Below are 6,109 nucleotides of genomic sequence, written 5' to 3' on the forward strand. Positions count from 1 at the left end.
TTTTTTTTTGCTGTCCAAAAGAACACTTAAAGATCTATCCTGAAATACATGGCTGTCATTGATAGGATAAAATTTATATACCTATGACCAGTTAATATGAACATTATTCAAATTTATGTACCAACCTCTAATGTCAAAGATGAGGACATTGAAGATTTTTGCCAACTTCTGCTGTCTGAAATTGAGCAAACATGCAATCAGAATGCATTGATAATTACTAGTGATTGAAATATGAAAGCTGGAAATAGAAATATAGGATCAGTAGTTGGAAAGTATGGCCTTGGTGAAAGAAACATGATAGAATTTTGCGAGTATAACCACTTATTCATTAGAAATATATTCTTGCAATAATGTAAGAGGGGACTAACTATACATGTGGACCTCACTGGATGAAATATATAAGAATTAAATTGACTATATTTGTGAAGAGAGATGTTCAGTATTATTAGTCAGAACAGGCTAGGGACTGACTGTAGAACAGACTGTCATTTGCTCATATGCTGAAGAAAATTAAAACAAGTCCATGAGAGGCAAAGCGCCTTCTTGAGTATACCCCACCTGAATTTAGAGACCTTCTGTAGGATAGATTTGATGCATTGAACACTAATGACTGAAGATAATTGTGGGATGAGATCAAGGATAGCATACATGAAGAAAGCAAAAGATTTTTAAAAAGACAAGGAAGAAAGAAAAGACCAAAATGTATGTCAGCTGAGACTATGAAACTTGATCTTAAACAGAGAGTAGCTCTGGTAGCTTATTGCCTAAGGCACTTGACTGCTAACCAGAAAGCTGGTAGTTCAAACCCAGCAGCCACTCCTTGGAAGGAAGGTTGGGCAATCTACTTCCGTAGTGATACCCCTCAGAAACCTAAGGAAAGGTCGCTTGAGTTGGGGCTGACTCGAAGGCACATAACAACAACAACGGCAGCTAAAGTGAATAGAAGAGATGAAGTAAAAAGCCAAGTAGAAGATTTCCAAGGGCGTATTTAGAAGACAAAGGAAAGTATTATAATTAAAGACTTGGAGTTAGAAACCCAAAAAGGAAGAACAAGCTCAGTATTTCTAAAGCTAAAAGAATTAAAAAAAAATTCAAGCATCACAAAAGGAAAAAAGAGAAAGACCATTAAACAAAATGGACTGACACAGTGGCTGCAAACGATACCTCAAACATAGCAGTGATTATGAGGGTGGCACAGTGTTTCATGGTTTTGTACAGAGGGTCAGTATGAGTTACAACCAATTAGAGAACACTTAATGATTAGAACTTACTAGAACTTCAGGCTAAGCATAAGTCATTATTGATGGTTCTGAGTTGATCTTTGAGTATATTTAGGATAGAAATAGTCTAGAAAGAAAGCATTACAGGAAGACAACATAAGCAAAAACTAATGAGACAGATATCTGTGTGAGAGGACGTGTAGATTAGTTCAATGTTGCATTTAACACGTTTTTTTTTTTTCCCCAGCTATCTTTCCCTTGAATATTTCCTGCATTCTAAATTCTGTGTAATGGTTCCTAATGCTGACTGCAACAAACACAAATGACACCTACCTTATATAGTAAGTGGTAGGCCTTATCTCACCTAACCATTATTCTTACACATTACTTGTCATATTTTGTCTTACATCAAGTGAGACTAACATTTATTTAGACTATTCATACTGGGATTTGTGCCTTGTGAGTCAAAGTCAAAGTAATTATTGCAAATTTGGTGTAAAACAAAACCAAAGCCAAGCTTCTTATTGGTTCAGAATAAACCATTCCAACTTTAGAAAACCCATGTTTTAAAAGGTTAAATAATGAGAGAATGAATTGGGCTAGGGTTTAGGAAAATGCTACATAGAAATGCTATATATATATATATTATATCTATGGGTGGACATTTATATATGTGTAGAAGGGGCCATGTTTTTTTTTTTGTTGTTGTTTGTTTGTTGTTGTTAGTTTGTGTGGAGTCAGTTCTGACTCATAGTAACCCTATGTGCAATGTAACACTGCCTAGTCCTGCACCATCCTGCCAATTTTTGCCATGCTTGAACACGTTATCACAGCCACTGCATCATTTCATCTTTTTGAGAGTTTTCACCTTTTTTGCTGACTCTCTACCTTACCAAGCATGATATTCTTCTCTAGGGAATGTTCTCTTATGATCACATGACCAAAGTATGAGAGACAAAGTCTGGCCATTATCGCTTCTCAGGAGCATTTCAGCTGTACTTCCTCCAAGACAGATTTGTTCATTCTGGCAATCTGTGCTACGTTGAATATTCTTCACTAACACCACAACTCAAATGTATCAATTCTTTTGTAGTGCCCCTTATCCATTGTCCAGCTTTCGCATGCATATGAGGCTATTGAAAATACCATGACTTGAACCATGCCCACCTTCATCTCCAAAGCAGCATCTTAGCTCTTTAACACTTTAAAAAGGTCTTTTGAAGTAGATCTGCCCAGTGCAATAAATTGTATGATTTCTTGACTGCTGGTTCCTTGCCTGTTGATTGTGGATCCAAGTAAAATGAAATTCTTGACAACTTCCAACTTTCCTCCATTTATCATGTTGTTTATTAGTCCAGTTGTGAAGATTTTTGTTTTCTTTATGTTGAAGTGTAATGTAACTGAAGGCTGTCATCTTTCATCTGTATTAGTAAATGCTTCCAGTCATCTTCATGTTCAGCAAACAAGGTTGTGTCATTTGCAAATCACAGGTTCTTAATGAGTCTTCTTCCAATTTTGATTCAGAAGGAGCCACAGCAATCAATAAATTGAACTTTCATACTCATGGTGGAAGAATAAATAAGTATAAAATGGCAAGTAAGAAGTTGAATGAGAATTATATATTAATCTCTCTTCAGGAGATGAGTTAGAATGAAAATTGGTATATCTAAGTGTTTTGTTTTTTATGAGAATGGAAAACTTGGACATACAATTTCTTTTGTAGTAATTGTTAATTGTGCTTAGAAAGTTTTTCATGTGTCACTATATCTCAAATGTCTAACAAGATACTAACCATAAAAATTTTCATAATAAAAAAAAACTGTAACAAGAGGATGGCCATGGGATAATATAATCTGGTGGTTGAAGTAGTATGCTAAAAGACAGAAGGATCCGTGGGAGAAATAAGTAGGTGAAAAATATTTGATTTCAGGAAATATAGTGAATTTGGTTGCAGAAAGATGCCATCTGTGATGGCAGCATGTATGCAAGGGAGGATGACCAGTTGAGAAAAGTAATTTTCTAATTGTACTTGTAGTGAATGTCAGAGCTGAGGATAAAGATTTAGAAGAGTCTCAGAGTTTACAAATTCACTGAGGGAATAGGTGTGGAAGAGGAAGACAGGAGAACAGAGACTGTTCTAGTCCGAAATCTACATTTTTTTTCCCACTAAAAGACTAAAGGGGAGACTAAAGAGGATTTTTCTTTAATAACCACTAGCCCTATATACACATAGTTTTGCTTAAGAAAGGAAGTCAATTTTAGAGTGTGTGTCTTTTCACTTCATTTGAGAGAGCTTTCATAGATAACACTGACAAGTTTTCCAGCATTTTTAGAATTCTTTTGTGTCTCTCCTATTATGGATCTTTGTATTCATAAAGGAATTAAAACTGAACTGAAATTTCCAAACCATCATCAAGCTTAATTTCAGCACTAATGTCACTGTTCTCAAATATTTGTCTCATTAGGACTTTCAAGACTGCTCAGGCACGTTTAAAATGATACTGATTTTCTTCCCTTCTGTCAAGTTTCTGTGGAAAACATTTTTCAAGTTTGTTAGGTCAAATGTGATGAGAATGTCTGATACCTGAGAACCAAACCAGCGCTATTCTCAGAATTTAGCAAAAAAGACATGGATGATATTTTTACCTCCTTACAATGGTCTTAAAAGTCAAGCAGTTGAGCCCTGGTGTGATTCCGTCCTGCGAGGCTGTTCTGAGTAACAGTAGTGGTTTATCTCTGTTCTTCTTCTCCCCCACCTAAGTGTGTGCCACCACCTCCTTGAAGATTTAAAGGATGTGGACATGAGCCCCCTAAGGCCCCAAAACTGTCTTTTTGGTTGTGAACTAAAGGCTGACAAAGATTATCACTTTTAGGTGGATAATTATGAAAATGAGCACCAGTTATCTTTAAGAATGGTCAGTTTAGGGGCTGGTGCAAATGATGAATTGCACATTGTTGAAGCAGAGGCAATAAATTATGAAGGCAGCCCAATTAAAGTAACACTGGCAACTTTGAAAATGTCTGTACAGCCAATGGTCTTCCTTGAGGGCCTTGAAATAACACCGCCTGTGGTCTTACAGTTGAAGTGTGGCTCAGGGCCTGTGCATATCAGTGGACAGAACTCAGTAGCTGTGGAAGAAGAAGCAGCAGAGTAAGATGATGAAGAGGAGGAGGATGTGAAGCTCATAAATATATTAGGAAAGTGATCTGTGCCTGCCAGTAGTAACAAGTCTCCACAGAAAAAAGTAAAACTTGCTGCTGATGAAGATGATGATGATAACAATGACAATGATGATGATAATGATGAAAATGTGATGATGATGATGATGATGATGATGATTTGATGATGATGAAATTGAAGAAAAAGCTCCAATGAAAAAAATCTGTTGGGGATAATAGAGACAAAACTGCACAAAAATTAAACCAGAATGCAAAAGATTCAAAACCATTAACACCAAGATCAAGAGGTCAAGAATCCTTCAAAAAAGAAGAAAAAACTCCTAAAAGAAGTTTAGGACCTAATTCTGTAGAAGACATTAAAGCAAAAATGCAAGACATCCAAGAGGACCTAATTCTGTAGAAGACATTAAAGCAAAAATGCAAGCAGGTATAGAAAAAGGTGGTTCTCTTCCCATATGAAAGGCAATTTCATCAATTGTGTGAAGAATTGCTTCTGGATGATTGACCAGGAGGCTATTCATGATCTCTGGCAGTGGAGGAAGTCAGTTAAAAAAAAAAAAAAGTTTAAACGGTTTCTTAAAATTTTCCATCTTAATTCATTTCTGTAACAGTTGATAGCTGACTGTCCTTTTTTATAGTGCAGAGTGAGAACTTTCCCAACCATGTATGACAAATGTTGTCCAGGTTCCTTTGCCAAGAATGTGTTATCCAAAATGCCTGTTTAGTCTTTAAAGATGGAACTCCATCCTTTGCTTGGTTTTAACTATATATGGAATGTTATGATAGGACACAGTAGTAGCAGTGGTCAGACAAGTGGAAATGGTGGGGAGACAAAAACATACAAACATACATGTGAAATAAACTCAGTATTTTAATAAAGTGAAAAAAAAGTGAAGCAGTTGAAGCAAATGTAGTATAAGAACTAGAGTCCTTCTATAGAATAAATAAACCACTTTTTGAAAAATAGAGCAATTTGAGTTTTATATTTTCTAGGGCAAAAGAAAAACTAACCCTTGGTAATACTTAGAATATAAAGACTCACCATCTGGGCTAAATTTATTACAAATGATTCTTCCTAAAGGCATTTCCCAGAACCGTGTTTAGATCATGGACTAACCTGAGTTTTAAAATCAGAGTAAGTCATAAAATAACTTCAGCAAAGTTTTAGATCCCTGGTTTCCTAGGAAAATAAGAAATTTGCATACAGGAACATACCAGGCAATGAAGTTTTAAAGTTAAAATAGTGTAATTATGGCAGGAACTACTACTATCAAAAATATTATCTATATCTTATTTTGGTGTGTAACAACTGGAGTCCTAAAAGCTTGCAAGCAGCCATCTAAGTGACAACTATTGGTCTCTCCTCATGTGGGGCAAAGAAAAGTGAAGAAAATCAAAGACACACAGAAACAGTTAGTCCAAAGGAGTAATAGACCATGAGAACCTCAACCTATATGACTCTGAGACAAGAAGAACTACATAGTGCCCGGCAATCAATGACAACCACTTGAAAAGGGCTCAAAATTAGTGATCTTTCATAGAGTGGGAGAAAAATGTGGAACAATCCTCAAATCATAAAAAAGACTAGGTTTACTGGTCTAATATAAAGTGGTGAAACCCTCAAGACTTTGGCCCTGATTCCTCCTTCAGGCATGGAATTGAATTTACTCCCATAGCTTAACTCACAGCCTAACAATAAATAGGCCTAC

General features: G+C 35.9%; 1 pseudogene; it reads left to right on the plus strand.

Annotated features, from left to right (window-relative positions):
- LOC103203802 overlaps positions 1-5,008 on the plus strand; it is a 33,556-nt pseudogene extending 28,548 nt beyond the window's left edge.
- Positions 5,009-6,109: the final 1,101 nt, after the last annotated feature.

This window comes from Orycteropus afer, unplaced genomic scaffold, assembly GCF_000298275.1.
Source record: "Orycteropus afer afer isolate SDZICR_OR568_19922 unplaced genomic scaffold, OryAfe1.0 scaffold00230, whole genome shotgun sequence".
NCBI classification, from domain to species: domain Eukaryota; kingdom Metazoa; phylum Chordata; class Mammalia; order Tubulidentata; family Orycteropodidae; genus Orycteropus; species Orycteropus afer.